The 17,288-nt window shown below is 36.7% G+C and overlaps 9 non-coding genes across 9 annotated transcripts; 3 read left to right on the top strand and 6 right to left on the bottom strand.

Annotated features, from left to right (window-relative positions):
- The first annotated feature begins 1,666 nt into the window (after positions 1 to 1,666).
- Positions 1,667 to 1,785, top strand: LOC125074491. Its single transcript, XR_007120138.1, has one exon. It is a non-coding gene; the product is annotated as a 5S ribosomal RNA (ribosomal RNA).
- Positions 1,786 to 2,179: 394 nt separating this feature from the next.
- Positions 2,180 to 2,341, bottom strand: LOC125074477. The gene has a single exon (XR_007120124.1). It is a non-coding gene; the product is annotated as a U1 spliceosomal RNA (small nuclear RNA).
- Positions 2,342 to 3,208: 867 nt separating this feature from the next.
- LOC125074464 lies at positions 3,209 to 3,327 on the bottom strand. The gene has a single exon (XR_007120112.1). It is a non-coding gene; the product is annotated as a 5S ribosomal RNA (ribosomal RNA).
- Positions 3,328 to 5,032: 1,705 nt separating this feature from the next.
- LOC125074479 lies at positions 5,033 to 5,151 on the bottom strand. Its single transcript, XR_007120127.1, has one exon. It is a non-coding gene; the product is annotated as a 5S ribosomal RNA (ribosomal RNA).
- Positions 5,152 to 7,370: 2,219 nt separating this feature from the next.
- LOC125074471 lies at positions 7,371 to 7,489 on the top strand. The gene has a single exon (XR_007120119.1). It is a non-coding gene; the product is annotated as a 5S ribosomal RNA (ribosomal RNA).
- A 394-nt stretch (positions 7,490 to 7,883) lies between these two features.
- On the bottom strand, positions 7,884 to 8,045 carry LOC125074476. Its single transcript, XR_007120123.1, has one exon. It is a non-coding gene; the product is annotated as a U1 spliceosomal RNA (small nuclear RNA).
- An 846-nt stretch (positions 8,046 to 8,891) lies between these two features.
- LOC125074467 lies at positions 8,892 to 9,010 on the bottom strand. Its single transcript, XR_007120115.1, has one exon. It is a non-coding gene; the product is annotated as a 5S ribosomal RNA (ribosomal RNA).
- Positions 9,011 to 10,925: 1,915 nt separating this feature from the next.
- On the top strand, positions 10,926 to 11,087 carry LOC125074475. The gene has a single exon (XR_007120122.1). It is a non-coding gene; the product is annotated as a U1 spliceosomal RNA (small nuclear RNA).
- A 1,180-nt stretch (positions 11,088 to 12,267) lies between these two features.
- On the bottom strand, positions 12,268 to 12,386 carry LOC125074466. The gene has a single exon (XR_007120114.1). It is a non-coding gene; the product is annotated as a 5S ribosomal RNA (ribosomal RNA).
- Positions 12,387 to 17,288: the final 4,902 nt, after the last annotated feature.

The raw sequence follows: 17,288 nt of genomic DNA, 5'->3' as shown, positions 1-17,288 counted from the left end.
GATAGTGAGGAGATGATAAAGTAAAGACAGTATTATTGTGTTGCAGTTTATAGGGCGGGTAAGCCAGTGTTACTACAAGAGACTTAGCATCTTAGTTGCCAAGGTTGGTGGCGCATTGGTTTGATTAATATTTCCTGCAGTACCAATGTCTTTGGACAGTGGCGACAAATTACCAAAAGATGGCCCATTTGCCGGACTCCCTATTCCTATATGACATAAACAACGTCATGTAGGCGTAGCTAGGTGGATTGTTAATGTAAATCATTCCTCATATCACAAATGCATCACCAACCTTGTCCATTAGGCGGTGAAGGCTACACAGGGCTCTAAATCAAATCAAATCAAATTCCTTGATTAAATATAGATGCATCAAACTTATTGATTGTCAAATTAAATTAACTTGTCCGGAAAAGAAAATACACTGACCTGAGAAGAGCCGACTAAAGAAACTCAGCGGTTTCTTTTGTCAATATGTGATTATTTACATATATGTATTCAATTTTTATTATATTTGAAGAAATAGCCCGGAAAATGTTTTATACCCAAAGTGCTATGTGCTTTAAACCTTGAACTCATTCAAGACATGATATTGTGAAAGTAACTGATAAGTATTAAGCGAGCCGCATAAACACCAGTAAATAATCTAATTTTTTGACCGCAAATGGGAGCTTTGTTTAAAAACTAAGCATCAGCAAACAATACTACATCATATTTGTTCCCAACAAAAAAAGGGCAATTTCCGTATATGAGATAATAGAAAATGCTCTGGGATTGAACCTCGAGGGGCCCCATACCAACTCAGACCCTAGAAGACCTTTTCCCTTTAACGTCAACCCCCTGAATTCTATTGTAACGATAAGAAGTCAAAAGGTGGAACGAATATTCTCTAATTCAATAATCATAAACTTTTCTGCCCATAGTTTCACGTTGAACACAATCAGAGGTTTTGGGTAAGTCATAGAAGATCCCAAAGACCTTCTGTGACTGCTCCCGGGCTTTTTCGCTTGTATTAGCAATCAGTCCTAAAACTATGAGAAAATCTGCTCCGTGATGCTGTCATTCGGAACGGCTTCCCATTGGATGCTCCACTCATCTGTTGCTCAGAGCTACTGCCGGTCATATAGCTCCAGGATATGATGACGTTTCGGTCGTCTCACTTATTGATCCATGGTGAGTTCGTTAGGGTGACTGATTAACCGGTCTTAAAATAAGATATAATTAGCTCCAATGCCTGCGTTGATTGTTGAGCGATCTCTTGTAAATTCAAATTATTTTTTATGAAGCAGATTGTCTCTTAAAGGACGCAAATAATTGATCTAAAACATTTTTTTAAATATATTTTCTGGGGGTAGGTAGTACTGAGATTGGCCTATAGTTGTTGAGGTCTGAAGTACCACCAGATTTAAATATTGGAATGACTATTCCATGTTTCATCATGAATATTTTGCAGATATTCACAATATTTGATGTATCGTCGACAGTTTTTGCAGCGTACGCCAAATAATGACATTTATACGCTAATTTTGGATACCATGTGAATTTATTAAAGTATAAAAAATAGCTCATGTCACTCTGGAATAATGTAGAGTTCCATAGCAGAAGTTTTTTCTTCGAGGATGATAAAATAATAATGTGTTTTGTGTTTGCCTATTTTGGGAAAGACATCGCCAACGTCCATACCATGTTGAATACACCGGTTCTCGTCCGATCACCGAAGTTAAGCAACATCGGGCGCGTTCAGTACTTGGATGGGTGACCGCCTGGGAACACCGCGTGTCGTTGGCCTTTTTGCTTCTCATTCTCTCTATTTTGTGAATCACTACTACTACAGGAATAAAATAAATCGGTAAATGCACGCTATTAATTGTTGCCGGACAAAAAAGTACTGAATTCGAGCTGTATCGTACTAAACGTCATGTTACATGTTAGGTTACCACTTAAATATCACCTCTGTGCTACCATCGCACCGTCGGCTATATAGATTGTTCGAAAGGCACCAATGTACAACTCGGCAGTCAATCTACTTTACTTTTCACTGTCTCGTCAGTCTCATCTGTTCTGAAGCAACCGATTTCAATGAATGCTTGTACTAGTCCCAAGAATATCAAATCATTTCCATAGTCTATGGAAATAAGACACATAGCGGATTTTGTAGGACATATATATAGTTTTATATTAAGGGGGACGGCGCGTACGCAGTCCCCACTACCAAAAATTACGCGTCCGAGTTATCCGCATTAGGGATAATCGCAGAGGTCAACCCATCCGCAGTGCAATGGATAGGCCTCGCTCTGGGGGAACCGCCTTCATGATCACGGTGTCCCCTACGCCAGGTAAGTATGCATTGCTCCTCGTCGACCGCTCTTATATATCCACGGACAAAGAACTTCGTTAGCGCGATCTAATGCACTACTAGCGACATCTCTCGTCTCAATGTCGTAAACGATAAACAGAGGGTGAAATTTGAAGGATAACACTGTCGATAGAGTTCGTCCACGGTTAAAAAAATATCATTCATATTTGGAGCTTTCATGAACATAAAAAACTTTGTGTTGTATCTCTCATTTCATCAACCACCAGAGACGGCTTTACCTACGTGCAGAGTGGGCAGCGCACACGGGCGCCGGGACTAAGGGGGCGCCTTGCGCCCTCTAACCACCTATCATGTCTTAAGAATCACATTGAAAACTGTATTTTAAAAAGAAAAGTCAATAGATTTCTTGCACCAAAATGAAATTGAACAGGAAAACCAACGTTGGGTTGCAGTACTCGAACGAAAAATTAACATAATTCATTTTTTAGTTAGGTCATGTCTGGCTTTTCGGGGGAAGATCTGAAAAAAATGATGAAATTTGATGGGACGCACTCTTGATAGAGATTAGCATTCATTTTTGGAGCCTTCGTGATCATTAAACATTTTGGGTTGTGTCTCTTAGCATACTTCACTTCATCGACCACTGTTTACTTTAATGTAGTTACAGTCGTTAATCGTACTTGTTGTCCAACAGAATCTACATTCCAAGGAGGTGGTAGCCTTACAGACAATTTCAACCTTAAAGTATCATTAATTCAAAGGCATTTACTTGAATAAATTATACTTTGATCTTAATCGAAGATGCTAAAATAAGCAACATTTTAGAAAAAACTAAATCCTGTGTAATTTATTTTTTTTTGTGTAATTTACAGAACAGAATTGAAATGCAAAAAGTGCCAACGACACGCGGTGTTCCCAGGCGGTCACCCATCCAAGTACTGAACGCGCCCGATGTTGCTTAACTTCGGTGATCGGACGAGAACCGGTGTATTCAACATGGTATGGACGTTGGCGAAAGTTTTCCCTAAAAACAAGAACATAAAACATTTTTATACAAATTTGCTACAACTTTTAAACAAATTAAACATAATTTCAATGGAGCTCCCCTCAAGAAACAATAGCAGCCCCCAAGAGAAGTAAATTAGAGACTAAAATGCATCGTTGATCGCTGTATGTAAGGCTGCAGATCCCGAGTCTTTTATTCAAACTGCAGGTCAAGCCGAAAAAAATTATAAGGTTTTTTTGTCGAATAATTCTCCTAAAAGTTGAATGTGTGTAAGTACACTCCCGTGCCTCGGAAAGAACGTCGCGTAGTTGGCCTGCGAATGATTTTTATCCAGGCGTATCGGATATATCCAAAGAGCTAAATAATAAACTTTTAATTAACTTGCAAAGATATCCACAGATTGAGCGCATCTAGTGCTAACGGGCAAAGAGTACCACAGACGTAGTGCTCGGTTTAAAAAAGGATTTTGTATTACAGATAGACAAGTGTAAAGATATTGTTAGGAATTGGATATCATAGTTTGCCTTAAATGTCTTGTGGATGATGTAATGAAAGGCAATTGAGTATAGATATATGTATTGTAATATAATTTACAATATTTAATTGTTACGACGATATTACAGTGCGATGTTAGAATGGCGACTGGCGACATGACATATAATAATGTATTAATTGACAATATAGCATATCGAATATCGACTTGTTTCTAGGTGCCATTATGGACAGTGATTTTTGATTACATTAACAAAAGATAATACGTAGGTACAATAGAATCAAAGAGGACGGTTATGTGAGCCATTCATGTCATCCATTCAAATCATTGTTTTAAATAGGGGGGAGAATTCGGATTGAATGACGTATACCACGACCCAACAACAATGACATCCAAATAAGTGCGTCTTCAAAATTATCCAACTATCTATATGTTATGCGAAAATGATCTTTACGCATACGTAATAGTTTTTAATTTAGATTGACTTTTTTTTAAATTTTCCATGCTTCATTTAAATTGTGTCGTACTATAAAGCACCAGTAGAGTCAACTCTTAATTTGTTTGACTTGCCACTATAACATATACGTTATTTACGACTGCGATAGCACCGTACTCGCTTCTGACAAACAGGTGAGCCACTAGACACAACAGCCCTCATTCGAAATAACACAAAATATAAATATCAATTTTGCAAGAGAAACAAAACATCAGTAACAGCCTGTAAATTTCCCACTGCGGGGCTAACACCTCCCCTCCCTTGGAGGAGATGGTTCTCGGCAAGAGAAACATTGTTTCGGACTAACCGATTGTTTCGGATAGTTTCGGTTACGGATATTAGATTATTAAGAATTTGTAAAAAAAATATACAAGATGTTTATATGACTTTATTTGTGGCCTATTATTTAATATCAGGTACAATCTTTGAATAACAAAACTAACAGCTTTAAAGTACAATTGGCTACCCTCTTTATGTAAAATATTACGCAAAAAAAAAAAAAATATTATACTATATATACTCGTATATTAAGTTGGTGCCTCTACATAGCGGACGGTGCGATGGCAAGACAGAGTTGATATTTGATTGGTAACCTTAACATCACCCGCCCATAATGGGTAAATGAACAGTTGTGAAATGAATAATTGATTACTGTATACAAACTATCGTAATAAAAAAAATGAGTTTAGTTATTCACAAAATAGAGGAAATGAAAAACAAAAAGGCCAACGACACGCGGTGTTCCCAGGCGGTCACCCATCCAAGTACTGAACGCGCCCGATGTTGCTTAACTTCGGTGATCGGACGAGAACCGGTGTATTCAACATGGTATGGACGTTGGCGACAACTCAAACTTAAAAGATAAACGTAAATATTTTATTTTATCACTCCTACTGTTGCACATTAGCATTACATTAGCAGCCCGTAAATGTCCCACTGCTGGGATAAAGGCCTCCCTCCCTTTGAGGAGAAGGTTTGGAGCATATTCCACCACGCTGCTCCAATGCGGGTTGGCGGAATACACATGTGGCAGAATTTCGTTGAAATTAGACACATGCAGGTTTCCTCACGATGTTTACCTTCACCGCCGAGCACGAGATGAATTATAAACACAAATTAAGCACATGAAATTTCAGTGGTGCCTGCCTGGGTTTGAACCCGAAATCATCGGTTAAGATGCACGCGTTCTAACCACTGGGCCATCTCGGCTCTCAATTCTATTCTCAATCCTACTGTTGACGAGGGTTTTATTGTCAATATAATTAACACATTATCGTATAATTGGTTATGTCCTATATAATATGAAATTTATATGAACTTAAATTAAATTTTATTCTCTTAAGCCAAGAAAAGATAGTGAGGAGATGACAGTAAAGAGTAACGACAGTATTATTGTGTTACAGTCTATAGGGCGGGTAAGCCAGTGTTACTACAGTCACAACTCACAAGAGACATAGCATCTTGGTTGCCAAGATTGGTGGCGCATTGGTTTGATTAATATTTCCTACAGTATCAATCTTTTGGACAGTGGCGACCAATTACCAAAAGATGGCCCATTCGCCGGACTCCCTATTCCTATATGACACAAACAACGTCATTTAGGAGTATTTAGGTGGATTGTTAATGTAAATTATTCCTCATATCACAAAAGCATCACCAACCTTGTGCATTAGGCAGTGTGGGCTACACAGGGCTCTAAATCAAACCATATCAAATTATCTTATTAAATATAGATGCATCTAATTTATCTATTGTCAAATTAAATTAACTTGTCCGGAAAAGAAAATACACTGACCTGAGAAGAGCCGACTAAAGAAACTCAGCGGTTTCTTTTGTCAATATGTGATTATTTACATATATGTATTCAATTTTTATTATATTTGAAGAAATAGCCCGGAAAATGTTTTATACCCAAAGTGCTATATATGCTATCAACCATGAACTCATTCAAGACATAATACTGTGAACTAATAACTAATATTTACTAAGCGAGCCGCATAAACACCAGTAAATAATCTAATTTTTTGACCGCAAATGGGAGCTTTGTTTAAAAACTAAGCATCAGCAAACAATACTACATCATATTTGTTTCCAACAAAAAAAGGGCAATTTCTGTATATGAGATAATAGAAAATGCTCTGGGATTGAACCTCGAGGGGCCCCATACCAACTCAGACCCTAGAAGACCTTTTCCCTTTAACGTCAACCCCCTGAATTCTACTGTAACGATAAGAAGTCAAAAACGATGGAACGAATATTCTCTAATTCAATAATCATAAACTTTTCTGCCCATAGTTTCACGTTGAACGCAATCAGAGGTTTTGGGTAAGTCACAGAAGATCCCAAAGACCTTCTGTGACTGCTCCCGGGCTTCATAGATATTCTTATTTCTTTTTCGCTTGTATTAGCAATCAGTCCTAAAACTATGAGAAAATCTGTTCCGTGATGCTGTCATTCGGAACGGCTTCCCATTGGAGGCTCCACTCATCTGTTGCTCAGAGCTACTGCCCGTCATATAGCTCCAGGATATGATGACGTTTCGGTCGTCTCACTTATTGATCCATGGTGAGTTCGTTAGGGTGACTGATTAACCGCTCTTAAAATAAGATATAATTAGCTCCAATGCCTGCGTTGATTGTTGAACGATCTCTTGTAAATTCAAATTATTTTCTATGAAGCAGATTGTCTCTTAAATGATGCAAATAATTGATCTAAAACATTTTTTTAAATATATTTTCTGGGGGTTGGTAGTACTGAGATTGGCCTATAGTTGTTGGAGTCTGAAGTACCACCAGATTTAAATATTGGAATGACTATTCCATGTTTCATCAGGAATATTTTGCAGATATTCACAATATTTAATGTATCGTCGATAGTTTTTGCAGCGCACGCCAAATAATGACATTTATACGCTAATTTTTGATACCTTGTGAATTTATTAAAGTATAAAATATAGCTCATGTCACTCTGGAATAATGTAGAGTTCCATAGCAGAAGTTTTTTCTTCGAGGATGATAAAATAATAATGTGTTTTGTGTTTGCCTATTTTGGGAAAGACATCGCCAACGTCCAAACCATGTTGAATACACCGGTTCTCGTCCGATCACCGAAGTTAAGCTACATCGGGCGCGTTCAGTACTCGGATGGGTGACCGCCTGGGAACACCGCGTGTCGTTGGCCTTTTTGCTTCTCATTCTCTCTATTTTGTGAATCACTACTACTACAGGAATAAAATAAATCGGTATATGCACGCTATTAATTGTTGCCAGACAAAAAAGTACTGAATTCGAGCTGTATCGTACTAAACGTCATGTTACATGTTAGGTTACCACTTAAATATCACCTCTGTGCTACCATCGCACCGTCGGCTATATAGATTGTTCGAAAGGCACCAATGTACAACTCGGCAGTCAATCTACTTTACTTTTCACTGTCTCGTCAGTCTCATCTGTTCTGAAGCAACCGATTTCAATGAATGCTTGTACTAGTCTCAAGCATATCAAATCATTTCCATAGTCTATGGAAATAAGACACATAGCGGATTTTGTAGGACATATATATAGTTTTATATTAAGGGGGACGGCGCGTACGCAGTCCCCACTACCAAAAATTACGCGTCCGAGTTATCCGCATTAGGGATAATCGCAGAGGTCAACCCATCCGCAGTGCAATGGATAGGCCTCGCTCTGGGGGAACCGCCTTCATGATCACGGTGTCCCCTACGCCAGGTAAGTATGCGTTACTTCTCGTCGGCCGCCCTTATATATCCACGGACAACGAACATCGTTAGCGCGATCTAATGTACTACTAGCGACATCTCTCGCCTCAATTTCGTAAGCGATAAACAGAGGGTGAAATTTGAAGGATAACACTGTCGATAGAGTACGTCCACGGTTAAAAAAATATAATTCATATTTGGAGCTTTCATGAACATAAAAAAATTTGTGTTGTATCTCTCATTTCATCGACCACCAGAGACGGCTTTACCTACGTGCAGAGTGGGCAGCGCACACGGGCGCCGGGACTAAGGGGGCGCCGAGCGCCTTCTAACCACCTATCATGTCTTAAGAATCACATTGAAAACTGTATTTTAAAAAGAAAAGTCAATAGATTTCTTGCACCAAAATGAAATTGAACAGGAAAACCAACGTTGGGTTGCAGTACTCGAACGAAAAATTAACATAATTCATTTTTTAGTTAGGTCATGTCTGGCTTTTCGGGGGAAGATCTGAAAAAAATGATGAAATTTGATGGAACGCACTCTTGATAGAGATTTGCATTCATTTTTGGAGCCTTCGTGATCATTAAACATTTTGTGTTGTGTCTCTCTCAGCATCCTTCACTTCATCGACCACTGTTTACTTTAATGTAGTTACAGTCGTTAATCGTACTTGTTGTCCAGCAGAATCTACATTCCAATGAGGTGGTAGCCTTACAGACAGTGTCAACCTGTAACTAAAGTATCATTTACTCAAAGGCTTGAATAAATTATACTTTGATCTTAGTCAAACATGCTAAAATAAGCAACATTTTAGAAAAAACAAAATCCTGTGATTTACACAACAGAATTGAAAAACAAAAAGGCCAACGACACGCGGTGTTCCCAGGCGGTCACCCATCCAAGTACTGAACGCGCCCGATGTTGCTTAACTTCGGTGATCGGACGAGAACCGGTGTATTCAACATGGTATGGACGTTGGCGAAAGTTTTCCCTAAAAACATGAACATAAAACATTTTTATACAAATTTGCTACAACTTTTAAACAAATTAAACATAATTTCAATGGAGCTCCTCTCAAGAAACAATAGCAGCCCCCAAGAGAAGTAAATTAGGGACTAAAATGCATCGTTGATCGCTATATGTAAGGCTGCAGATCCCGAGTCCTTTATTCAAAATGCAGGTCAAGCCGAAAAAAATTATAAGGTTTTTTTGTCGAATAATTCTCCTGAAAGTTGAATGTGTGTAAGTACACTCCCGTGCCTCGGAAAGAACGTCACTTAGTTGGCCTGCGAATGATTTTTATCCAGGCGTGTCGGATATATCCAAAGAGCTAAATAATAAACTTTTAATTAACTTGCAAAGATATCCACAGATTGAGCGCATCTAGTGCTAACGGGCAAAGAGTACCACAGCACGGACTCAAAAAGGATTTTGCATTAAAGGTAGACAATTGTAAAGATATTGTTAGGAATTGGATATCATAGTTTGCCTTAAATGTCTTGTGGATGATGTAATGAAAGGCAATTGTAAATATTTTATTACAATATTTAATTGTTACGACGGTATTACAGTGCGATGTTAGAATGGCGACTGGGGACAGAACATGCAATAATGTATTAATTGACAATATAGCATACCGAATATCGACTTGTTTCTAGGTGCCATTATGGACAGTGATTTTTGCTTACATTAACAAAAGATAATACGTAGGCACAATAGAATCAAAGAGGACGGTTATGTGAGCCATTCATGAATTCAATTCGTTGTTTTAAACAGAGTGGAGAATTATGATTGAATGACGTATACCACGACACAACAACCGATCACATCCAAATAAGTGCGTCTTCAAAATCATCCAACAATCTATTTGTTATGCGAAAATGATCTTTACGCAAACGTAATAGCTTTTAATATCGATTGACTTTTTTTAAAATTTTCCATGCTTCATTTAAATTGTGTCGTACTATAAAGCACACAGTAGAGTCAATACTCTTAATTTGTTTGACTTGCCACAATAACATATACGTTATCCACGACTGCGATAGCACCGTACTCGCTTCTGATAAACTGGTGAACCACTAGAAACGACCTCATTCGAAATAACACTTAATATATTCTGCAAGAGAAACAAAACAACAGTAACAGCCTGTAAATTTACCACTGCTGGGCTAACGCCACCTCTCCCTTTTAGAAGGCTTAGAGCTTATTCCGCCACGCTGCTCCAAAGCTGGTTGGTGGATAACCATGTGGTAGAATTTTGTTGAAATTAGACACATGCAGATTTCCTCACGATGTTTTCCTTCACCGCCGAGCACGAGATGATATAAACACAAATTAAGCACATGAAAATTCAGTGGTGCTTGCCTGGGTTTGAACTCGCAATCATCGGTTAAGATGCACACTTTCTAATCACTATAAATAGAGGCCTAATAATCACTCTCCACAGGAGAGATAGAGCACTCTCCTGATTCTAATAGCTCTACGTAGCTGAATAAACTAGACCTTATACAATGGAGTGTGGAGGACAGGATGATTATCTCATATGAGTCTCGACCGGAAAAAGAATCACCGAAGTGTATGAAGGGCTCCATAAATTAGCAGATGGTGCCAGCATAACGACCTGAAAATAAGCAGTGTTGTGAAAATAAATGTTCTAAGAGAGATACAGCACAAAAGAATTGACTAATTTTTTGAACAAAACATTTTATGACCCTTCCGAAGATGAATGTTAATTTTATCCTTAGACGCACTCTATCGAGAGTTTACCCTTCAAATTTCACCCTCTGTTTAACGTTTACGGCAGTGAGAAGATAGATGTCGCTAGTAGTACATTAGATCGCGCTGACGATGTTCGTTGTCCGTTTATACATAAGGGCGGCCAACGAGGAGCAACGCATACTTACCTGGCGTAGGGGACACCGTGATCATGAAGGCGGTTCCCCCAGAGCGAGGCCTATCCATTGCACTGCGGATGGGTTGACCTCTGCGATTATCCCTAATGCGGATAACTCGGACGCGTAATTTTTGGTAGTGGGGACTGCGTACGCGCCGTCCCCCTTAAAATAATCACAACTAATATAGCGCAATACAATGGCCTCACTCGGTAGAAATGCAGATTTGCAGAAGTATCGATAGTTTGGCTATCGATAGTTGACCTCAAAAACTATTCAGGATATCGATAGTACTATCGATAGTATCTGTAGTAGATAGTTTTGGGCTATCGATAATTTAGGTTAAAAGTAATGGTTTTTGCAATACTATCGATAGTACCTATTGCTCAAGGGAAGCTATCGATACTATCGATAATATTGATCAAAACGAGACTATCGATAACACCTTAACTATCGATAGTAGACTATCGATATGCAACTCTACACAAATTATGTATTTTAAACAGTATTCAGATTATTTATAGCAATAATCAGTCGCCTTATAAGCAGTGATCGAATAATCGGATGCATATTTACCTAAAGTTATTTTTTCGCTAAGAATTATGGAAGCGGCTTCTTAAAACATATTTATTGAATATAAATCCCGGGATTTCAAAAATTCGGGAATGCAAAACTAATCGCATACGTAGCATGGAGACGACTTATTTAGCGTGTAGTATTATGAATATAAAAAAACCCGGGACTCTGGTATTACATAATTATTTATATGTGTCTTTGTTTAAAGTTCAAGGCATCGAGTTGTTTGTCGCTATGTAGAGTGAAGAAAGAAAATTACTTATCTTGACGTTGACATTCAATGACAGTTTGGCAATTAACTTTATAACATTAGCCAGCACCCGATCGGAGAGCACTAAACGATAATTCTGAAATAGCTTGATTTTTTACGATCGATACAAAAGTGCATTCCATATTAGCAAACACCTGAACGCAAGTATCTGTATTCACCCGACTTAATTCTATAACCAAAACACTGTATTCGTCGATTCCGGAATCCCGGGATTTTTTCGATACAAAAGTGCATTCCATAACAGCCAACACCTCAACTTTAGGTAAATATGCATCCAATTTTTCGATCACTGCTTATAAGATACTTTACTATTACTAATCAGAATAAAAATATGTACTAACTATAGAGTTTTCACTTGTGGTAGTCAGTTGAATCTTCGATCCAAGTTACATGACGATTCAAACGTACTTACTTGAATAAATGATATAAGAATCATATTAAAATATACTTAAATAACAATCATTTTAAAACAGAAAGTATTTTATGCACAGTGCAAAAATGCCAACGACACGCGGTGTTCCCAGGCGGTCACCCATCCAAGTACTGTACGCGCCCGATGTTGCTTAACTTCGGTGATCGGACGAGAACCGGTGTATTCAACATGGTATGGACGTTGGCGAGAGTTAATTTAAAAAACAAAAACATAAATATATATTAAGTTATTACAATATGTATAAATAAACAGGTTATTAAAGCATTAATCTTGCTTAAATGCTCAATCTGTGTATACATACAAATAATTAACTTTGTGGTATAGCTTTGTGCCCAGTACTACGCGCTCATCAAATATTCTATTGCCAAAAAGTAGTACTCATTATTTTTGAGTTCCAGTTCGAAGGATGAGTGAGCCAACTGTAATTTCAAGCACAAGGGGAATAACATCTTAGTTACCAGTGTTAGCAGAGATGTTTTAAGTAATGGTTAACATTTCTTACCTAGCGAATGTCTAAAGGCGATGGTGACTATAATTATTACTATCAGGTGTTTAGGTGTTTGCCCTTCGAGTATTCCAACAGTTTCTGTACATTAGCCATCGAATAACGACAATATTTATAGTAATTAATAAATACTAGTATGTCGCAAGCGAAACTTCTCATTTATTCAACAGATTTTTACAAATTTTGAAACCTATGACAGGTTTTTTTTTTTTAAATATCATTGTAAACTGACGACGTCTGTTCGCACGTTTGTTTTATTTTATACAGCCATATCGCCCTCCACGTGGCCAGTAATTATAAATATTCGTTTTATGACGCACCGACATAAATTTTACCATTTTTGAAATTTTTGTCTGTCTGTCTGTACAGCTATAACTCAAGAACGGTTGAACCGATCTTCATAAAAATTGGTATACAGTAAGAACATGTGATTGCGCAAATGAGAGACTATATATAACGCAGAAAAACCCGATGGCAGGTGTAATAAAAAAAAAAAATAGTGTTTAACTCTAACCTGACTTTTAAAATTTGAATTCTTAACAAATAAGGATATTGTATTGTTCTGTAATTAGTTTATTGACTTAATTGAAATTAAGTTATAATTAAGTTAAATTAATTTATAAATATTTAATAACATCAAATTGTTTGTATAATCGTTTTTTTTTTTTTAAATCTCAGTTTTATTAGCGGGAATTTAAAAAGTATTCTCAAAAATAAATTCGACTCTTCTGAAGTCGATTGCTGAATGTACTTTGTTTTTATTTGTAAACTGAATAAAGTTCTTTTATAAAAACAGTTTACTATCTGTTTGTCTGTCATTCGTGAAAAATTAGAGAAGATTCGGCATTACTTTTATAATTTATTTTATAATTTTAAATCATGCTGACCGTTCAATGTCCTCCTTTTTATCGGCAAGGAGCATCTTATTCGTTTGTGTAAAATTAATAATTATTTTTAACAGATTTTTCGGTCGAATTGTAAACGTCACTGGTCATGTGGATTTATTTACCCCCTATTTTTGTTTCACCATCCGAAATATGGATGTCCACACTCATTACAGCATGGTTCGTGATGAACTTAAAGTTGGCATGGTCATCCAGCTTCACCGAGTATGTATTTTTATTTTACGCGATCAGATCTTCTTCAAACACGTTCTGCGCGCGCGGATGAAGTAAATTCTTCCACTTGTCAACACTACCTTTTAAATTAAATTTGTTGTTGTTATGTATGAAGATTTTCGATATTCCACATGCCATGTAATTTTATGGAAACTGTGTGGAGCTGGACCACGACATTTCGCCTTTCGACTTCCGGGTTTAATATATATTGAACGAGTGGCAATTGAGGCGTAGTCAGAGGCCGACTGAGTTTGCCGCGAAAGTTCAATTTCTTTTTTAAATTAGGTTTCCTGTCATTAATTTTATTATTTTCAGTATTCAAAATTATTTTTTTATCTTATATGTTCAATAAATATATTCAATTTAAAAAAGTATGGCTTCCATTTATAATAAAAATTACTATAATTGTAAACCTAACTTTAAAAAAAAAATTAAACGCTCAGCGCGGCGGCCGCTAAAGCGGGCTAGTAAGTTTCTAAGATAATATAAAAATAAACAAGAAAAACAAAAGCGTTCGAAACACGAAAAATTATACTATCATTAAAATTTCAAAAACGATTCTGTTCGAATTTCGTCCGGGGAGCCAACGTTTGTTTATCTCAATAAAAGTGTTAACGACTGAAAGCCATTCAGCCAAGAATTGAATTAAATTCAAATGAGAATACTGTCTAAGATTTAAATTATAACTTATTGCGTAGGTAATAGGAACTAATAAGCATCCTCTTTACGGCTTAGAAAGGGCCAGGAACTAACAATAAACAGTATTCGGAGCATAAACAGAATCTTGTATTACCTATTGTGACGTTTGTTGTTAAGAAAAACAATATGGCGGGCGTCATGGCGCTCTTTCGTGTATTTTTTAAGCCATTTTATTCCGGTTTTTTGCAAAAGTATTTCTTTTGTTTGCGTCAAGGGATCTGAAATAAGGAATATTACATTATATAACATTCTGATTTAAACACTAAATTAATTTTCTTGTTCCTTATTTTATTTTTTTGTGTTTGGAGTAATCTTTTTATGAGAGTTTTATCCAATTATGAGATACGCCTTTTATCAAAGCTGAATTTAACGCTTCGAAGCCCTGAATAACTTTGAATCTAAGAATTACTGAATTGAAGTGTCAGTGGGTTAGAACCAATGACACAAATAATTCTCGATTGACCACGAACCCTTACAAGGTTGAATGATCTTGTGAGGCTCGCGTCAAACCGCTGTGGAGATCCTTACAGATCTTTGTTCAGCAGTGGACATCTTCCGGCTGAGATGATGAAAAATGATAAATTGATAATGTTTTGAAAAAGTACTTTCTTCATATGAACGACAAATCTCCTTGATAAAACGGATATATTTATATATATATATATATTTTTTTATTATGGGTGAAGGTCTCCGGGCTAGAGCCTAACTCTAGACCGAAGACCATACTATTATGATCGTACCATTGACACAGGTCTCCTTTATTTTTATTTCTATAAGTTCTTTATTTTTATATTAAATTGTTAAATGAATGAGTGAAGCAAAAGTGCTTTGAAGACGCACCACAAAAAGACTCTAAAACAATTATAAGATGTACGCTAAAATAAAAAAGAAATTGATATCTGTAAAAATTAAATTAATTGTTTTTTTTTCTAATGATTGCAGTGATAATGACCGGAAATTGCAGCTTAGAGTTTAATGGAGCACGGCCGTCGAAACACGCCCTTTGCTTATTTTTTTTTTAATCTAAGTATTCATTTGTTGTTTCTTAACTTTAATAGACAATTATAAGTTTTAATCTATTTATATAATTTGAGATTAAATGTAAGACATTAAAGATGGTTTAAATGAAATATGAGTGCGTGACTGCATACGTAAGTGTGCGTGTACGGACAATGGTCGTTAATTTGAGTAACGTCAGCAAAACAATTAATTTAGTTTATTAAATTAACATCTTGTTTGACAGCATCTTTGCCTGTTTTTTGCAATACTAAAAATATATCCAAAGATTAAATAATTTTATTAAAATATAATCTAAATGAATAACTTTTGTATAGAGCTTGGATTGAGCTCTATTTTCAATCCAGGACTGGTCAGCAACAGTAATTATGAATACAAGAATCATTGTATTCTGTTTTTTTTTTAAACAGTAACTATGCGAGTCTCTTGCCGTCTCGTTGCTCTCCGCAACGATGGTAGAGTTGAAATATTGACGAATCAAATATGCCTTACTGTAAAGTTTATTTCAATCAAATATACTGGATTATGGATTATAGAATTTGAGTAATTGAAACGGGATAATTACCATGTTTTTTATTTTGTGAAGCTCGATATATCGACATTATCTCGGAGATATATATATATATATATATATACTTATAGTAATAAAAATAACCATGTTAAATTAAAATTAATTTTTATTTTTGTTGTTTTTTTTTGTGATAAAAACTGATTTCCACCGCTCATGACATCTGCAACACCAGGGGGGTTGCAGGTGCGTTGCCGGCCTTTTAGGAAGGAGTACGCTCTTTTTTTGAAGGCTCTTTAATTTTCTGCTCTTGAAGCAGCTCTTGCAGCTATCCCATAATCACTGGGACAAAAAATACATTACATTAACAGCCTGTAAATTTTCCCACTGCTGGGCTAAAGGTCCGCTTCCTTTGAGGAGAAGGTTTGGAGCATATTCCACCACGCTGCTCCAATGCGGGTTGGCGGAATACACATGTGGCAGAATTTCGTTGAAATTAGACACATGCAGGTTTCCTCACGATGTTTTCCTTCACCGCCGAGCACGAGATGAATTATAAATACAAATTAAGCACATGAAAATTCAGTGGTTTGAACCCGAAATCATAGGTTAAGATGCACGCGTTCTAACCAATGGGCCATCTCGGCTCTTTCGGACAAAAATTAGCTTACGTTATTAATATATAGAATACGACTTCGGATATTACAGAATTGACGTCTGTTTAGAAGATCCCCTTTGAAATGAAACTAAAAAATATGGAATATATGTTTTAGTTTTATTTCCAAGGGGATCTTATTAAGGGGATTAAAACATAAAACATTAACATTAATATTCTAAATGGGTTACACTGTCAATAGAAATCTGTTAATGACTATTACCGACTAAGTTTTAAGTCTTTTTTAGAAACATCTTTTGGGAATATTATCAAAATAAACCCCCAACACCTTCCGGCCATGTACGGGTATAAAATATTCCGCTATGTTTATTATATCTGTGTGAGCCGAGATGGCCCAGTGGTTAGAACGCGTGCATCTTAACCGATGATTTCGGGTTCAAACCCAGGCAGGCACCACTGAAATTTCATGTGCTTAATTTGTGTTTATAATTCATCTCGTGCTCGGCGGTGAAGGAAAACATCGTGAGGAAACCTGCATGTGTCTAATTTCAACGAAATTCAGTCACATGTGTATTCCGCCAACCCGCATTGGAGCAGCGTGGTGGAAAATACTCCAAACCTTCT

Source organism: Vanessa atalanta, chromosome 27 (genome assembly GCF_905147765.1).
Source record: "Vanessa atalanta chromosome 27, ilVanAtal1.2, whole genome shotgun sequence".
Taxonomy (NCBI): domain Eukaryota; kingdom Metazoa; phylum Arthropoda; class Insecta; order Lepidoptera; family Nymphalidae; genus Vanessa; species Vanessa atalanta.
The sequence above is the reverse complement of the archived record's forward strand: the minus strand, read 5'-3'. Positions and strand labels throughout refer to the sequence as shown.